This window comes from Ictidomys tridecemlineatus, unplaced genomic scaffold, assembly GCF_052094955.1.
Source record: "Ictidomys tridecemlineatus isolate mIctTri1 unplaced genomic scaffold, mIctTri1.hap1 Scaffold_5164, whole genome shotgun sequence".
Lineage (NCBI taxonomy): Eukaryota > Metazoa > Chordata > Mammalia > Rodentia > Sciuridae > Ictidomys > Ictidomys tridecemlineatus.
Window position 1 is genome coordinate 936 of NW_027523389.1, and position 20,710 is coordinate 21,645.

Sequence of the window (20,710 nt, forward strand, 5' to 3'; positions counted from 1 at the left end):
GGGCAATTGAATACATTAATTAAGAGTTCAAGGGAGGACTATTGCTCCTCCCTTGAACTCTTAATTAATTGTTAATTAAACAGTTTAGGTCGCTAAACTACTATGGGGGCATTTAAATGATATTCAAAGCTCCAAAATAAGTGAGGTCACCTATGAAGAGTGTGGACAAACAAAACTTAGTGATAAATATGGTAGGTAAATTGTGGTAGAAAGAGTAAACATAATTGAAACTCAGAAGACACTGCTTTGGAAAGAATATCAGGAATTCATTAACTTATTCACCTTTAATGAAAATGGCATAGATAGGAAATTAGATCTTCAGAAAATAAAATAATTACTGCTAGACAAAATAAACCTTCAATAGCTAAGCACACCCTCACAAACAGAGGAATCCATAGTCTTACCTCAGTCATGGTCATCATTTCATTACGACATTTATCTAATTGATTTTGCAATTCACTTTGGCTCTCCAATAGTTGTAAACCATACTGTGCAGCTTTTAGTCGCTCTTTTTCAACCTCTTTGAGCTTGCTTCGAAGATCTGCAATATCTGCCTCCATGTTCTTTTCCTGTTTTTAGACTATTATAAATAGAAGAAATACAATTTTTTGAGCTTAAACAAAAAAGCCCCCTACAATAAAACCAATAATAAAGGAACCATGTATCCCCAGTGCTACTATCATATAAAAACATAATATTGAGATTTTATTCCTGACTTGTAAGGAGTCAAATTTGCATTCTTGTTCTAAGAGCAAAAATTGTTCTGATAATTTTTTTTACTTGAGTTGAGAACAAACCAAAAAGAACAGAAAAAAAAATACACTCAATTGTGCTCCTAAGAAACTCAACATTAGGAAACTATTCAATTGTTCAATTGTTATATGTTAAATGTCCATAATTACTAAGGTAGAATTAGTCTCATAATTGTGTTACTGTCAAAATAATCAAAGTAAAAAGAGAGGAATGACAGAAACCAAGAAACTTTATGGTATGCATGCTACTTAAGAGTATAAAAAGACAGTTTTAAATCAGACTCACAAGATAAAGTAAAGAATATCCTGTCTTATTTTTTATAGTAGTACTACTTTGCTGAATGTGTTTATTTCATTGGAAACAGATTCACAGTATTTTTCTAATTACTCTTAACAGAGTATGTAAAATAGAAACTATGTTCAGAGCAATTTCCAGGCTAAGCCTTACAAGTTTATACATAGGATAACTGTACTTTAACTTAACCTCATTTATTGTCCCTTCCTCTTTGGCCCTAGTCCCTTTAAGCCAAACTGAAACTGGACTTTGCTTTCATAGAGCATCAGATGATTCCCTATGTCTTAATTTTATAGAATCATGCATTTAACAAACATTTACTGAATACCCCATTAGCTAGGCTTCACTCTGGGCACTTCAGATCATTATGGCGCAAAACTGGCAAAGTTACTCATTCATTAAACTTACATTCCAAGAGGGGAAAATAATAAGTAACAGCATAATAATTAAATACATTAGAAAATAGAATTGGAAGAAAAAAAAAAGCTCAAAAGAGATAGGTGGTGTAAATAGGAGGCAAAAGATGGGAAATAGGTATGCATCATTGTGTGGAAGAAATGTTCCAGGCAGATGGGAAACCCTAATATGGAAAAAGAGTCCAAGATATGAGCTAGAATTTAGGTCACAGATAATAAAGGAGCTGGCAGATCAGTCCATTATAAAGAGTTTGGCTTCTAGCGTGTGTAAAATGGCAAGTCACTTCAAAGTCTGAAGTAGACAATTTGGTAAAATTTAAGAGAATCATTTCACTGCTGTGTTGAATAGTTAGGATGAAACAAAATTGGAAGCAGAGAGACCATCTGAGATAATGCCTCATGCTAGGTGGTGGCATAGTAGATGAGAAATGCCCAGATTCTACCTATATTTTAAAGGTAAAGCCAACATGATTTTCTTATAAATGGAATATAGCAAAATAAAAAATGCCTTTAAAAAGTAAAAATACCTTCAAGGCTCTGCCCTGAGCAACTAGCAGAATGGAGTTGCCCTCATTTGAGATATTGATGTAAAGTTTTTGGGGGGCCAGAGGGACCAGGATTTCAAGTTTTGCATGAAAGATGTCAAGCAGGCAGCTGAATGAATATATATGTAGGAGAGGGGTATAGGCTAGAGATATAAATTTGGAAGTTATCAGCACAAGTCCTTCAGATTGAGTATCAACAGAGGATGAACATAACAAAGAGAAGAGGACGAAGGACTGAACCCTACTAGAAGGTGAGGAAAAAGATGTAAAGTATATTCAGGAGTTAACAGTGAGGTAAAAAGGAAATCAAGAGCATGTGCTGTCTTAGAAGCCAATAAACAAAGTGTATTAAGGAGGTAGGAGAGCTCATATCAAACGCTGCTGCTAAGTCAAATTGGCCACTGGATTTTGAATTTATGGAGGTCACTGGTGACCCCAAGAGAATTTTGGTGGGAAGATGGGGTAAAAGCCCACTTGAAATGAGTATGATAGAGAATGGTAGGAGATGAAAAAGTGACAGAAAATACAGTTTTTCTTCAAAAAGCAAATAGGATAGTAGCTGGAATGGAAGTAGAGACAAATTTACTTACTATTTTAAAGATACAAAACAATATGTGTGTATACCCTAGGATAAATTCATGACAGAAGATGACATAGGAGATACTGGAGAACTGCCAGAGTGATGTCCTTGACTAGAGGATGAGGTCTAATGTACTGAGAATGTAGCATGGATATCTTCTCTAAAATGAAAACAAAGCATACAATATAGATACTGATTAACTAGGGAGATATAGTAGGGAGTATATTGAAGTAAACTTAGTTGGTTTTTTGTTCATTTATGTTTTGGTAGCAGGGTATTGGGGATTGAACCCAGGGCCTGCCTGGCCCATGCTAGGCAAGTGCTATACCACTGAGCTACATCCCCAACCCTAGTGTGACCTTTTAAATGCCTCACTTATCACTGAATTAGAAAACAAAGTTCTTAACTGAGAATCAGTAGGTAGGAGATATAGGGTTTTATAATAGGGTAAAATAGATACCATAAACTAACCAGTGCAGACTACTTTAAAATGCAAGACCTTTTCAAAACCTATATACAGTGAAGCTAGCCAGCTAACAGTTGCTTTATTAACAATAACTTATATTTGTTGGGGATTTACCACCTGCTAAAAGAAGTGCTTCAAATACATCATCTCATTTAATGCTCTTCATGAGCCCATGTTAAGCCATTATTATTATCTCCATCTATCAAAATAAAAATGAGGTTAACCTCAAGGCCTCCCATTAAGGAATACACAAGGAAGCCAAAACATTAGTTCTCATTCATTCAAAAAATTTGCTGGAATTTTATTACATGTCAGACAATGCGCTTAGTGTTGAGGATAAAATAATGATCCAAACACTAGAAAATATTTTGTCTTCTTGAATTTTATAGTACATTAGTAGAAAGGCATCAAATCAAATAACTAAACTATAATGTTACAAGTGTGATAAGTGCAAAAGGGAGAGCTGTAACTAAGGTGGTATCTAAGCCTATAACAAGAGGGAACAGTTCCCTGGTTACGTGACTTTTCAGCTGAGCTCTAATGAGTGAAAAAAGAATTAATCTATCAACCTGCAAAGAGTTAACCTATCCTTTAGCCATGGACGAACTAAAACTAATATGTGCCATAAATTTTGCTTGGTACTCTATGTACATTTTCTTAGCAATGTTCTCAAAGATCTCATAGGGTAGAAGAACTTACATTTTAAACATGCAATTTAATGTGGCACAGAAAGGTTAAGTAACTTGCTCAGGGTTATCAGTCACTCAGGAGCTAAATGAGATGGGAACCAGAGTCCATTTCCAAAGCCTGGTGCTCACATTTCTGTCTGGCCTCTCAAAACAGCATACAAGCCGTGGCAGTGGCTCACGCCTATAATCCCAGTGACTTGGGAGGCTGAGTCAGGAGGATCCCAAGTTCAAAGCCAGCCTTAGCAACGGCGAGTCCCTAAGCAATTCAGTGAGATCCTATCTCTAAATAAAGTACAAAACAGGGCTGAGGATGTGGCTCAGTGGTTGAGGGCCCCAGAGTTCTATCTCCGGTACACCGCTCCACCCGCCACCCCCCCAAAAAAAAAAAAAAAAAAAAAACAGCATACAAAAAACATTGGAACACAGGAAGCTCTAGAAGTCAAAGCTGCCTGGGCCCTTCCACCTCCATCCCTTACAGGTGGCACGAATTCGGACAAGTAACTTAACGCCTTGTTTCATCATCTTCAATACAAGGAGGGTAATGACCATCTTACAGTCTTATTGAGAACATTAAACATGATAATAGATGGAATACAAATAGGGCAGGGAGACACGCATGATTTAAAAGTTTCGAGCAACGTTTTAAAAAAGTAAACAAAGGACAAAATTCATCTTGACGTTTTACTTGACCCAATGCATCCAAAATATCATTTCAACTCGTAATCATAATAATTGCCAGAGATACAGCTCTTGTGGGATACTACCTTTAAAATCCAGTGTATAATTTACATTTAATTCGGGTTGCCACAGTGGCTAGGGGGCCATCGTACTGGACAACGCACCTCCAGGGGCCATCAGTCTGAGGCTCCCAGCAGCCGCCTGGCCTTCCATATTTATCCAGAGTTCCCCAGAGAAGCGAGAACGTCCAACCGAAGACTGGGGCCCGACTGGAAGCCAGAATTTAGGGTTCTGGGATCAAAGGCGTTCCGGCCAAAGCCTCCGCCAAGACCCAGGACCCAGGCTTCCTCATGCCCTGCTCCCCGCCGCCTACCGCTCCTCTCCACTCTCACTAGTCTTTACCTCTGTCGTCCTCACTCCTTCCCCCAGCTGCTGGCAAGAGCTGAGAGGTCTGGGCGTCCAGATCCGTGATGCTAACCTCAGCCTGCCAGAGAGTTGCCCTCCCATTCATTTACCTAGTAGTCCTGTAAGCGCCAGGGCTTTTTGAACACAGTTCCCGAGAACTCTCACTTCTCACGAAATGTTCCTCTAACAGCGCGAGAAAAGCCAACGCCGAGGAGCGTTCGGCAGAAGCGCCCCGCCCCCCCGCAACGACTGCGCAGGTGCGAGTGGCGAGCCCTGGGCTGGCGCAGGCGCAGACCTGGCCTCTTGGCGTGTCAGTTTTACCTCAGGTGGTTTTCCAGGCTTTGGTCTAGGTGTCTGCTTAAAATTGCTGTTTGTGGGGCTTGTGGTTTTATGACAGGGCCTTCTGGAGGGACAGTGTCGGTTGGCGGGGATGGGTGGGACTGACCTTGGGGGCCGTTGTCAGCGTTGTCCACCCACCAACGGACTGCGCGCGTGCCCTCGGAGGACCTTCCTGCAAAATCTCTTGTGGACTTTTCATAGTGGAGGGCCTTCGTCCCAATACTTTTTGGAGACTTTCTTATTTTTATTCTGATAACTCGTGACATGCCCTATCAGAGCCCAAGTGAGAAATACTTAAGACACTTAAATCAGAGTCATTCGAGCAGAGAGAAACCAAAGCACATTATACCTCAGATATAGGGTCGGAGAAATATATAATGCGGGAATCCCATTATATACACAGATGGACACAGATGCCTGCATTGAGTCAGAGCCCCAGAACACAAACGGGCTGCAGTAATTCTTCAGAAAAGCAAAATTAATAGGCGATGCCTCTCTGTATCTCCCAATATATAAAACATTATATTATATATTACAGTAGAAAGAGAGATTTATAAGATTCATTTAAGAAATTTGTAAGACATGTAAATATAGACAGCTATAGAGATAGATATAGATGAGATATATAAAGAAATTTATTTTGAGGAATTGGTTCATGCAACTGTGGGGGCTGGCAAGTCTGAAATATGCAGGGGAGCTCAGCAGGTTGGAAACTCAGACAGGAGTGGATGTTAGAGTCTTGAGTGTGAAATTTGTAGGGCAAGCTGGCAGGCTGGAAGCTCAGGTACTATTTCTGTCATATCACAGAATTCCTTTTCTAAGAGGCCTGAGTTTGGGCTCTTGAGGCCTTCAACTGATTGAATGAGGCCCACCCTCTCCAAAACGGTTAATCTTGACTAAGCTCCCAGTGATGTTATGTATTTATTCTATCTCCAACTACCTTCATAGCTAAATCTAGACTAATGGTGCATAAAACAACTAGGCACGGTATCTTAACAAAGTTGACACATGAAATTTGATCGTTTCAACTACCTGGACCCCTCTCTCCTTCCTCCTTTTGGTCTCCTGCTAGAGCCTCCTATTATTCAACAGGAATATCACCCATCAGTCAAGGGTTAAGAAAATCCCCCGATATAATCCAGAAAGGCTAGGATTTTTAGGACATACAGACTCATCCCTTCCTCTCTGCTACCACTGATTCCATCCACCCATACACAGGGAGGAAAATATTTTTGAAAATAGTGTTTGTTATTGATAGCACTTTACATCATTTTTTTCTCGTAGTTTTATATTCCAAATTTTTAAATTTTGTTTCGTTTTGTTTTCAACATCAGGCCCTGTTAAAGCTCTATGGTAGTTACAAATACATAGCTTAAATGGGTGAGATTAGATAATTTACTAGAGTTAAAAAGCCAGAGAGTGGTAGATGGTAAGATTTGTTCCCAGGTCTTCAAGCATTCATTTCCTTGGTGTGTCATCTCCTTCCTATCAAAGAATCATGCACATGATTCTAGGGTATCAACAGAATGAATTGGACTTAGCGCCCCTGAGCACATTTGGAATCAGCACATTAGGAATCAGCAGGAATGGGAAATTGCCTCAGAATCCAAAGCTTTAATTCTCTATTTCAACAATGTCTCTTATTAATGAGTAATAAAACATGAAGTAGGTGTTGACACCTAGATTTCATTTGTACAACCTATTATGTTTCTTCACAATAAAGTGGTATATCAGTATGTGTTCACTGATAGCAAATGAGGATTTTTTTGAAGAAGGTGTTCTCTTGATTAGTATGATTATCTGCCACACTTATCTTAGCTATTTCAGACTTAGCTTGCTTTATTTTTTTTTCCAGATCATTCCTAAGTCTGGTGCTAAACAGTGGTGTATATATATATATATATATATATATGTATATATATATATATATATATATATTTTTTTTTTAACAGAAAGTAACTCTTCACATCCAAACTCTGTTACTTGTCTGAATACAGATGCCTACTGTTCCAAGGCTTTATATTTCTCTGCTCGCTTTGTTTTATTTTGAAAGATATGCTATGTTGACTTTATTTCTGTTTGAAAATCCATTAGCTTATCAACTTCATTTTATGGTAATGGAGAATGGCATTTGATACTTTCTAATTTCTTACTTTCTTCATACAGTGAGCACAGGATGAGCTAAGTGTTTTGCATAGCGATTTCTAGAGTATAAATCAGTTTTATCTCAAACACCTTTAGATCAGGGGTCACCACAGTTATTCTATAAAGAAGGTAAGAGTAAACATTTTAGGTTTTGAAGGCTTTGTGATCTCTTTCACAACGATTATACTCTGTCACTGTAGCAGTCACGGAGCAATAGAAAACAGAGAGGAAAATGTTCATGGCTTCTTCAAAAAAAAAACTTTATTTAGAAACACTAATTTGAATTTCATATAATTATCCCTTTTAAAAAATTTTAAAAATCATATAAAAAGTAGAAACTATTGCTCTTTCATAATTGCTCTTTCTATTAATTTTGGGTGGACTTGACCCCTCACTGTTTTGCTGACTCATGCTTTTGAAAAATCCCAAAGCACTCCTCTAACAGAGATGCATAGCACATCTATCTCACAATTTCTGAATGCAAACATTAGAGAGGTATAACTATTGTGCAGTTTTCTACGGGGTATTTTCTGAGCTTCCTCAGTCTTCCCAGATGACTGAGAGCACTAAGTATCTCGCTCTCCTTTACATATTCCTTGTAGTTTCATTGTGGATCTGGGTATGTAACTTAGAAGACTGATGAGAGCTTGTGAGCAGAGCTTTTCATCTGCTGTGTGGAATACCCTGAAGTTGGCTTCCCCCTCCTACTTACTCTTGAAGAGTTTGGAATCTGGAGACTTCTTGGTCACAACCTTTATTTCTTAAGGAATACAAAAGTTCAACATGAACAGCTATAAGGAAGTTATAAACTTTTTTTTCGAGGATTTCCAAATAGAAAACCCTAAAGCAGTGGTTCTCAACTTTAGCAACATGATAGTATCACCCAGATAGACTTTAAAATTCCTAACATTGAAACTGCAAGCCAAGCTGATTAAATCGAAATCTTTGAAGGTAGGTTTCAAGCATCAGTAATTTTTAAGACACCAAAGGACAATTGTATATATAAGCTTAGTTGAGAATTCTTTTCTAAAACAAGGGTGCTGTGTTTGAAAGGACAGAATTGTAGCTACCAACACACACAGTGTAGGAGGTATAACAGGTTGCATACATGTGTGAATACACACACACACACACACACACACACACACACACACAAAGAAAAACTCAAAGACCCAAGGATTTTCATGTTTTATAATGCAGAACAATTTCTCTTGATTTTCCAGTCTTTTATTTAAAAGTTAACATCTTTAGAAATTATTTACATGGCCACTATCATCTCCCCCAGAAATAATTCCCAAATATACATTTCTGAATCCAGAGAATAAGAAAACATATTATGTTATGTTTATTATCTATCAACTAATGCAAGCAAAGGAAAACCTGGCTTTTGATTTCTTCATGACTCCGTATTAGAACATTTTGAAAGTGAAAGTGTGTTAGTAAAATTGATATTTATTGACATAAATTGAAAAGTCATCTAATGTCATGGTTTGGGGGTCACAAAATGGATAGTATTAGTTTGGTTTTTGTTGCCATAGGAAAATACCAAGGCTAGGTAAATTATATAGGAAAAATGTTTAGTTATATTATAATTTTAGATGCTGGAAGTCTTAGTCTGGGAGGCCCCATCTGTCCAGCCATTAGTGAAGGCCTCTAATTATAACACCACATCTCAGATGGCATCAGGTGGGAACCCATGTACGTGGGGATGAGTCACATGGACTTAAGAAGGCAGAACAGAAAGCAGGAGAGTGAGGAGGGACCAGGCCTACTGTTTTTATGATCTAATTTTGTTTATACCATCTGGAATTCTAAAATAACAGCTCATTTATGCACATATATACACTCTTACCAAAGCTCTGCACCAATTTGTACTGATTTGTCTGTAGACTCTAACTCCCATCTAACTGAATGAAAGATTATAGGTTGAAGTTGATCATGACAATGGATTTTTCTGTATTTGGGAAAGTCAGAATATCTTACCTATTCTGATCAACTAACTTCAGCCTTAGTATAGAAATGTGATGATATACCTGAAGAACAGTTTAGAGAAAAAATGTTTTTTTTCATTAAAAATGAATTCTATTGATTTTATAGATTTCTAAAAATCATTTTTGTTATTCATACTCCATGAATAGAATGATATCATTTTAATGGTAAATATAATAATAAAATGAAGATAATCATCTCTTTCTTGTAATACCAATCTCTAAGTTATTGGACATCATATACAAAACATTTGGGGTTTTTATCTGTAATTATCAATACTGTAAAAGTAGGGGCAAATATTATAAAAAAGCCAAAAATCTATTTATTCAATTGTGCAAAAATTAATTGCATCAGTGTTTATCTATGAATCTGTAGTGCTTCCCTAGTGATAGTCCACAAGGCACAATCAGCAATGGCATTTGCTCTGAAGGTTGTTGATCTGACTACTTAATTTTGATCTTCCACTCATAAATGGAATAAATTTTGATGAATTACCTAATCTATTTCTCTCTTGTTTTTTTTTCCCCTCTGAACATGTGCATCATTACTTGTCACATAAATTCATTATGGGACTCATAGCAATATCCCATGTGAATCTCTTTGAACACTCTTTGGCCATCCACCATAAGCACTCAATACATTTGAGCTATTATTTTGACTTGCTTCTGGGATTTTTTTTTAATAAATTAATAGAGAAAATTCAATGAAACTAAAGGGCAGTTCTTTGGACATATGAATAACATGGGAAAACAATGGATAAATCAAAAAATACATAAAGAATACAAAATTTAGCATTACACAGACATGCAAAAGAGTCAACAATATTGGTTTCCTAAACATTAGCAAGACAATGAGGATATATTATCAATAACTATATTTCATACATTTCATAATTTAGATGTAACAGACCCATTATTTGATGGATTGAAACTATTGACACTCTTTCAAGACATAATATATAAAATGACTAGTACTACACCTAGTAAAAGTAATTGAATTATTAGCTAAAATGTTGCCAAAAATGAAAATATGAAGCACATATATTTTAATGGTGAATTTTATCAAGCAAACATTTAGGAAAAACCATTCCTAATTCTACGTAAAAAATTTTCAGGTATTTTAAGAGAAATAAACATTTTCCAACTCACTTCATAGGACAATCAACATCCTAATGATAAAGCCAGATAAAGATATTATAAGAAAATTACAGGTTAACATCTCTCATGAATATAAAAGCAAAATATCCTTAACAAAGTATTAGAAAATTGATTTCAGAAATGTATAAAATAAGATTTTATGTTATGCTCCTCTAGAATTCATTCCCAGAAGTAACACTGTTTCTACAAAAAGAAATCAACTAGTGTACTTTATCATGTTAGATTTTCAAAAGTATACTGGAAACTATAGCAAATAACAAAGAAAAAAGGGGCATACATTGAGAAGAAAGAAATTAAACAACTCTTAATTTACAAATAATATAATTACCTATGTAAAAAGTTCTGCAGTAGAAAACAAAAAGCTAAAGTGATTATATACATGTATAGTTTATAGTACATGTGATTATATAATAATTGTTTAGAAGTTATTATAACAAGGTTGCAGAATATTTGGTAAATAGGAAAAATCAGTTGTTTTCACATATTACAAATGAAAAAACGGGATATGATATTAAATACAAAATATCATATATCTCAATACCCCCAAAAATGAAATACTGCCATATCTATAAAAAATATGCACAAGCTCTATATGAGGAAAACTACAAAACTCCAATGAAAGAAATCAAGAAGAATTAAATAAGTGAAAAGATAACAATTGGGTATATACATGCATAAAGATGAATATAGGCAGAGAAGTTATATACGTCACAAAATTAACTCTAAATGGATCATAAACCTAAATGTATACTGAAAAATTATATATTGCAAAAAAATAACATTGGAAGGAAATCTAGATGAACTTGATTTGGCTATGACTTTTAAACTTCTAAAATCAAATGTGTGATCCATGAAAGAAAAAAATTAATTATCTGGACTTTATTAAAATTAAAATCTGTGAAATAAAATGTCAAGAAAATTCAAAGATATATCACAAAGTGGGAGAAAATATATGAAAAGGCTTATCTGATGTATGACTGTTATCCAAAATATACCAAGAACTCTTACATCTTAACTATAAACAACACAACCAATTTAAAAAATAACACAAAGACTTTAACAGATAGCTCACAAAAGATGACATAAATATGTCAAATAAAGAATATGAAAAGATGCTCCATATTATATGTGATCAAGGAAATACAAATTAAATCAATAATGATAAACCACTATATATGTATTAGAATTAACAGTATACATATTTTTGACAATACTAATTGCCAGAAACTAATAATTTTTAACACTTGGATGTCATTAACATGTCCTTTAGGGAGTGAATGGATAAACAGGTATGTCCACAAAAGGCAATATTATCTAAGAAGAAATGAGATACCAAGCCATGGAGAAAAGGAGGAAAATTAAATGCATATTGCTAGGTGAAAAGAACCAGTCAGAAAAGTGGCAGATTCTGTGATTTAAACTAGATTATATTCTGGAAAAGGCAAAACTATGGAGACTGTGAAACTATCAGTGGTTTCCAGGAATTAGTGGGGATAGAGATCTGAATGGGTGGAGTGTAGAGTATTTTTAAAACAGTGAAGCTATTCCACGATAAAATAATGGATACATGTCATTATAAATATGACCGAACACAATACCAAGATTGAACCTGAATAAAAACTAAGAAGTTTGTGTGATTTTGATGTAGTTTCAGCAAATGTCATTAATTCAGCAAATCAGTCTTATGGGAGATGTTGAGAACTAAAGAGGATGGACATGCGTGAGAGCAAGAGGTATACAGGACAACTCTGTGCCTTCAGCTCAATATTACCTTGAGCCAAAACTAATCAACATATAAACATTTTTTTTATTGAAAGTATTCATTTCTAGTATCATGTATTTGACTTCAAGGACCATGATGCAGATAAATTCTAATGCCCCTTCCTTAAAATTCACTCTTACTACTACATTATTTAGACTCCTAATTAATTTGTAAACTTAACTCACTTGATCTCAATAATAATTTTCTGATCACTTTTCATAAATGACATTAGGGAGGATTCTAGGCAAAGGAGCTGGTAGTCAGGGAAAGGTACAGAACTCAAGTGAGGCAAGAGAGGCAGATTTCATAAGAAAGAGAAGAAGGCAAAGTAGCATTGAAGAGCTCAAAGCATGTGGGTATTCACTAAGAAGCAAGGAAGAATTTGCTAATGATGGTGTTGAGAGAGAGTGCCTCAGTGTCCCTTGTATGTACATGCACCTTATAAAATGTTTTGTTCCAGACTATCATATCAAAGCTGTTGTTTAGCAAATGAGGTTGGAAGATTGAGACAGTATTCCCACCCTCCATGTGGGAAAGTACAATGCTTTCTAGAAAAATAAAGATAAGACTTTTTCTGGGACCCAGTTTGGACAAGGTTGCTACTATGCTAGTTATGTGAAGAATAAGAGTTTCCCATGTCTGAGGTTCCTCAATTGAGACTAAGCCCCACTGTGTGCAGAATATTCTCCTGCACTGTTCTGATTCTCATCTGTGGAATGAATGCATACAGTGAGCTTTTGGTGTTAGCAGTAATGTTCCATATCTCTGTGCTAAGAGTCTGCTGTGTGCTGCTACCATCTATGAACCAGCTAGCAGGCTGACTTCCAAGTAGGGTGAAGTATCAGAACCTTGACCAACGCAGATCTTGACAAATAAATGTTATCATTTAGATACCATGCTAAGGACACTACATCTACTTAATTCAATCTAATCTTCACAGTTGCCCAGTGGATTATATTTTACCTAATTTATAGAAGAGGACATTGGAAATTAGAGTGCTTAACTAACCTCAGGGTCAAACTTCAAAGCAGCAGCAGTATCACTGACATAAAGATATTCATATCAACCATAGCACCTGAGTTTAGCTACTAATGGACTCCCTGGATAGTTGTATTTTAAAGGAAGCATTATAATGATCATAATTCTTAGAAATGAAACCTGATCTGGTATATGAGATAAATGCAAAATGACGGAAAATTAGGCCTGATGCAAATTTAATATCTTATTGGAAGAAGTAATACCTTAAATTGTAGAATTTTAATAAAAAAGTCATTTTGACTAACCTAGTTAAGTAATTATATCCATATCTTCTATTTATATGAAGAGACTGTAATATCAGAAGGTCATAATAATCTGTCCAAAATGTAAAACATTTTTGTCTCAAATAATTGTGTTCCTTCATTTTGTCATGCTTCAATGTGGCCAAAATCTGTAAGGGAATTATCTGATAGAGGACTGGCTGACATTTAAAGGTTTTTAAAGGTGTACATGGATATACCTGTTATATTTTCAAAATGTGAAGCAGTAATGACATACCAGAATTTAACATAAATTGGAAATTCTTTTTAGTAAAATGATATTTTTCCATGATATGCTTGAGTATTTCAAAGAATAAGAATCTGAAATTATGTATCAATGTATGATAAAATATTTACTTCTGAAGAAAATTAAGTGCCTAATTATTTAACATATAGGTTTGGATTTTCTAGTAGGTACAGCTTGTTCTATAAGTATAACACTAATTTTATTGATACAGTACTCTACAGTATCTAGTATATGAGATAAATGCAAAATGATGTGATATAAGAGACACTATTGTTCTCAATCAGTAGGAGAAGACAACGGACCAATTTCTTCAAATACAGAAGGACTATGTTATTTCATCTAACATTAAATTCTTAGGCATACTGTTGTCCAATCCTATGATCAAAATAAAGAATTTTCTTATATTCAAAGTCTGCCAACACTCCACCATCTACATCTACCTATAAAGACAATAACAAAATATATATGGCCAAACAAAGCTAAAAGAAATGTTATAAAAAAGTAAAGATAATGAATCAGTAAAAATGTAGGTACAGTGCAAGAGTGGAATATATGAGAGTTACAGATGTAGGTTTATTTCAGGTTTAGAAAACATCTGCACTGGATCACAAGGAGAAGAAAGTATAGACAAAGTGCCCTGTGGAGAGCACTGATATGCCCACTTACCCAATCTTCCTAATACTGATTATTCATGGCACAAGGGGTAGCTTGAGTCTCTTATCCACTGGGGTTACCATTCTCCCAAGCTCTCATGGGGGAAAGGGGTCCACGGGAATCCTGAGCACATGGTGGATCTGTGGCACAACTGGGAAAGGGGGCTTAGGAGCTGCCCAGCTCTCTCCCTTGAGAAGACTTTTAGCAAACTTAGCACTGTTACCTTGGAGGAAGACATTCCCTGTATTACTGTGAATGGAAATGAATCTTGGAGAAGCAAGTGACTTTCACTACAAGGTAATTAAATATGTCCCACTCAAGGCTGGAGGGAAAAATTATCCCAGGAAGGTTTACTTGAAAACATAGATTGAAGAGTCAAAAACACTATGGAGAATTTCTTCCCTACACAGCATGGGGGATGTGAGCAGTATTTTGGAATAATTTATGAGACTAACGGATTTGGGAAAAAATCCTTCAGTATATAAGCCACATACCAATAAACTAATGGTGTATGGTTCTTTCAAAACAAAAACACAAGGAACAAAAGAGAGCTATTTAGAAACTCTGTGGAGAGAATTAAGAAACCCAAGAAACAAAAACACATGGCCTAGGAATGAATTCAGGATAAAATAAATGCAAATAAAGTCAAGTCAGAAAAAAATTCCTCAAATACAAGATTAAAATTTTACACAACTTTAAGCAACTCATGATGGTAAAAAGAGGATCTCTTTGATCTTGATATTGTCATTTTATTGGTACATCACTTGGAACTAGATATTGGTGATGAACATAGATCCATGGCATAGTATATCACATTGCAATAAAATTATTTACAGACATAAGAAACTCTACGCTTTTTTCTAGTCAATAAAGTGGGGTTTTAGGGGCTGGTGCAGGTTACAGTTGATCTCATTGAATTACTTAGTGTTTTACCATATACACAAATTATTATTGAAATATAGAAACTCAAATTCAAAATCTTTGGGAGACATTTTAAAATTCTCTTATTGTGATTCAGAAATATATTTCTCTGTGGCTGTTTTCTCAGGTTATTAATAAATATTCATTGGTGACTTATTTTTCTTTAGTTGAATTCTGTTATTACTGTTGAAAAAATTCCTTTATGGTGATACAACTGTCAAATTTTCAGTAAAAACTTTCATTACAAAAAAGAAAGAGTAACTAGAGATCTCATTTTCAGAAAAATCCAACATAAAACCGCATACATTGTCTTCTTAAGAAAATCTGACATAAATTTCGATCAAGAAGGGTGCTTAAATACCACATTTTGGTGAGGATACAAAAGAAGAAAAAGACGTGATAAAAAGGAAACTGAGAAAATAAAACTGTTTCATATCCAAATTCAGAATACATAATAATGTGGAAATTCTCATCATCAAGTCATTTTTGTTTAGGGATATATATTATACTTTCATTATGAGCAATGTCTTGGGGAAATAATGTATTGAATCATTGAACAGATTTGTGATTTTTGGTAATATCATCTCAAATGATTTTATGTTTTCCTGATTTTAGTGATTCTGTAAAACTAATAAAACAGTGGTGATTTTGCCAAAAATAAATAAAAATTGGCATTAATGTAATTTAGAAGAAAATATGTGAGAGATTAATTAGTAACACATTAAGTAAGTTGTCCACCACTACCATAATGATCTTCGTGAATCACCCTGGAAACATGAAAAATCCGCAGGGGAAGATACAAACAAGACATTAAGAAAAGAAAGCTAAATGTTGCATCCTTCCTTGTTGGCATCTCAGAAACTTTATTATGTAATATTTTATGAAAATTTGGCTCCAGAAAATATACACTCTCAGGAGTTGGCCAAGATTGTAGTTGACATAAGCTACTAAATCTTAGACATTCAACAAGTAACACAACATGATTAACATTGCTTTTTTAAAAAAATATATATGCATAACTATTTGCTTGCACTCAATTTACTCTTAAAAGCTGATATCATTCTTTATATATCTCTGCTTGGTTACTAATGTAATATATACTATAAATTATTTTACACATGTCATCAATGCCATATATTTTTAGTGAAAAAGCATAGATGATCTAATAGAATAGAAACTCTGAAGAGCTAGCTTGATAATATAGTTAGGGTAAGCCAGGATAGGTTGAAATTCTCTCCCTAACACTTTTTAACTGTGTTACTTTTGCTTGGTTAAATAACTTCTCTGTATTTTAACCTAATTATTTCTAAAATAACTATATAAGCAGCATACACTTCATAGGATTTTCTGAGGATTAAATGAAATAATACATGTAAAGTAACTAAAGGAGTATCAAGCTTATATCAATGAGGGTTAAATGGCATAAGTCCAGTTCTTTTTTTTTTTAGTCCAGTTTTTCAAATTACTAAAAAGTTAAGTTCAACCTATTTAAGGGATTTAAACAGTTTTTATAAAAGTCACAAGTCTGGCCTGAAATCAGTCTTTTTGAAGTTAGAAAAAATATACAGAGGGTAGGCTAGGAAAAGTTAGAAAGGTAGCCTGGTAACTATTTCAAATTAAAGGAAAGTCCTTTAATTATTTGAGTTTTAATTTCCTCAAATGTCAACTGCTCTACAGAAAATAGTCTTCACTTTCTCATACTTGACATCTACATTTTGTTCACTCAACCCCACCACAGTGGTGGAAATGAATTATATGTTGGGGATAGGAGACAAACTGTAGTGGGAGACAGAACGTTTATTGCATCTTATATAATATGCCAAGTAATTTATTTACATTATTTCATTTAACTCACACTAGATGCTCTTTCTACGGTTGTAACTGACATTTTAAATGCAAATACTTGTGGTCATTTCTCAGGCTTTATATTACTGAACATTGCTTCTGTATTAAGGAGTTTTGTTTCTCATTTGAATTCCATCAATTCCTCCATAGGTTCTCCTTCCTCTTCAATGTATGTGCCTGTGTTATAGTTTGGATGTGAGGTTGTCTCACTAGAGCTCCTGTGTTAAAGCAGGAATGTTTGAAGTAGTCAGAATATGAAAGCTGTAACTGAATTAATGAATTAATCCATTTCATAAATCAATAAATCTGAAAGTACTACTTCACTGAGTACTAACTGTATGCAGATGAGTGTGGCTGGAGGATATGGGTCATTGGGGTCCATGTATTTTGGCCCCCTGGCTCCCTCCTCTTCTGTATCTGTTGAATATTACTACTCTGCCATGCCCTATAGCCATGATGTTCTGCCTCATCTCTTTCCCAGAGCATCAGAGCCACCAGTTAATGAACTGAACCTCTGAAATGGTGAGCTCAAAATAAACTTTTCCTTTCCACATTGTTATTCTCAAGTACTTTGGTAACAGCAATGGAAAACTGGAAAACTCACCTAGTTCTTCTCACTTGTGCACATCATTAGATTTTATCCACTGTAGTGGTTTGATTATTAACTGGGTCTATTCCAACCCAGATCTCTAACCTTAGATATGTAAACATGATGGTGTCTAAACATGGCAGTCCATAGACACCTTAAACACATGGTGTCCAATACCAAACTTAACATCCTTCCTATCTCATATGGACATTGTACCAATTTTTTATCAGTTTTATCAGCACAGTCTTTTCAAGAGTTACCATTAATTTGCCTCTTCTTTCCTATATTTGATCAAACAACAAGTCCTAACCATTTAGCTCCCTACACATTTTTAGTCCCTCATCTATCTGCTTCCTATCCCCAATCTCTTAGTCACCATCATTCCAGCTGCAGTTATTACTGACCTCATAACTGCTCATGTTTCTTCACCATTGAACCATCATATTTAACTACCACATGTCTCAAACTTTTCAAAATTCCATGTATAACCTCTCTCATAATTTTTGTATTCACTGAAAACCCTTGAAGACTGATTTGTTCTACTATTTACTAAATATATTACCTCTTTTTTATATTATGAATTATCCATAGACCTTTATAAAATGTTTGTAAAATAAGCTTATCAAGCTAATAATGAAAGTATAAATTATAATGAAACTCAGAAAAACATGAATACTTTAAAATTGTCACTTTAAAATTATTGAGTTTTGTGGAATTAAATGAAATATGATTTTATTTTTGTTATCTTTTCCAATAAAAGAAAATCATGGACATAGTTCAACATTCTTTAACCTACCAATATAAACAACACATGATTGTATCTATATATTTCCTTAGACACTTACAAAATAGCAAATAATTTGACAAATCATTAGCTCTCAAAAGTTGTTTGTCACTAAGATAAAATGATTCATTCAATAAATTAATTAATATTAATTCAGAAATTATAAAACAAAGAAGTATAGCGTAGTATTGCTCTGGATGGCTGGTTAGACTAAATTACTCATTTTGAATAGGTATTACAGAAAAAAGAATGCATTCTCACTTTTTTGTTTTTGATTCCAACTGGCTTTAAGCTTTCTTGTTTTCTCCACAAAATATGGACAAAATTTTTATATTTAAAGTGGACAATCTGTAGGTATTTTCCTATTTCTGAAATAACAAACCAACAATGTCTTCATGAGACTATGTAGATACTGCACTGACTGTCCTTTTCTCATTTTGAGGCTTTAAACTATCACTGGATACCTCAAATCTCACCCACAGTGTTGTAAAAAGCTTATAAATGACATAAATTGTAATACAGTCTTAAAAATGTATGTGGTGCTACACTTCATGAAATATATTTCATAATTATGTCACTTACCAAAAAAGTTCCACACGAGATCTTCTAAATACAAATTATTTGACCTCACTAGACAGAGTTGGAAAACTTAATACATTCTAAATTAGTAGTGGAACAGCACATATAACATTAATACCTTCCATAATATTTAATATTGATGGAGGTCAATACAACCTACTATGGGGATGATATTCATTGTCACATAACCATTGAGTGGAAAGGCAGATAGTGGGCATGAGTTCTTATGGTTAATATCTGAGATATCCCCAAAATCTCACGTGTAAGACAATGAAAGAAATGTAGGCAAGTTGGGAGTGGATGGAGAAGGGAGGTCACTGGCAGTGTTCCTTTGGGGTTTATATTTAGTCCCTCGTGAGCAAAACTTTTTCTGCTTCCTCCTTGCCACCTCCTGAGCTGTTTTCTTCCTCCACACTCTTTCACCATGATGTTCTACTTTACATTGGCCCCAGAGCAATAAAGTGTGCCATTTATGGACTAAGATCTCTGAAACCATGATCCAAAATAAACTTTTTTTCTTCTAATAGTTCTTGTCAGGACTTTTGGCCCCGGAAACGCAAAAACTGAAATATTCTTGGAAATAGGTAATTTTGTGCCTTTATCTGAGGTATGTGATTATTTATTTCCTTTCTTAATTTCAATGTAATGAAATGAAAGGAATGTAGTATCTAGTTTAAGATTAAAACCCGTCAAGAGCATTCATCGTTAAATCGATATGATGCAGATCAGAACTTAGAAAAAGTTTGGAAATATCATCACTCCATTAATAGTAATTTTATGTGTTCTTTCAAAAAAACGTACACGTGTGAATTTCAGGAAAAGGGTTGATGGATATCAGACTCTTAATGCATTTCAGCCTATTCATGGAAACCCAGAAACATCAAGTTCCAGAATTCATCTTTGGGTTTTATTTAAACTTAATGTTCATCTACTAGGTACCCATAGGCCACTACTATTACTATTTGCCTTGGTCTTGTTTGGGTGTGAGTCAGTTCTGACTTGTTCTTATCAAGTACTGTGACTATGACTGCTACTTTTAAAAAGAGTGCTTCTACTACATTTTGCAACCATTTATCCTCAAAGTATATGAAAGAATAAAGATTGGAAAGAAGTTGAATAAAGAATAAGTATAAACAGTCCTTTAGGGCTACAATAATTAAAATAGGAGGATTTCTACTTTCATATCTGATAATGTGCAAGTGCATAAGCTTAAAATAAAATGATTCTGGCTAGAATTTATAGGGAAGATAAAAATCCCACAGTAATTTTATGTGCAAATTAAAATATTTGTGTGAAATTCTAAATTAATCCTTTGAATAGCTTCACAAAATATAGTCTTCAAGGAATAGCTCTAACAATTTCCAAATTTAAAATGTACTTTTGTTCAGTTTATGTTCTGTTTTGGAACACATATTAGCTTTAATTCAAGAATAAATACTCTAAAAATTTAACATTTATTTTATTGTAAATTATCATGCAACACTTGTCAATAAATTTATTTAATTTTACAATTCTCTAAAGCTAATAAAAATCAGAGAACTTACTGTTTATAAATGTTGTACTTATGTATGCATG

The 20,710-nt window shown here is 34.5% G+C and overlaps 1 long non-coding RNA gene across 1 annotated transcript; it reads right to left on the bottom strand.

Annotated features, from left to right (window-relative positions):
- Positions 1 to 447: 447 nt before the first annotated feature.
- On the bottom strand, positions 448 to 5,052 carry LOC144373860 (uncharacterized). Its single transcript, XR_013433398.1, has 2 exons — positions 4,824 to 5,052; positions 448 to 580 (listed from the first exon to the last, which is right to left on the bottom strand). It is a non-coding gene; the product is annotated as an uncharacterized LOC144373860 (long non-coding RNA).
- Positions 5,053 to 20,710: the final 15,658 nt, after the last annotated feature.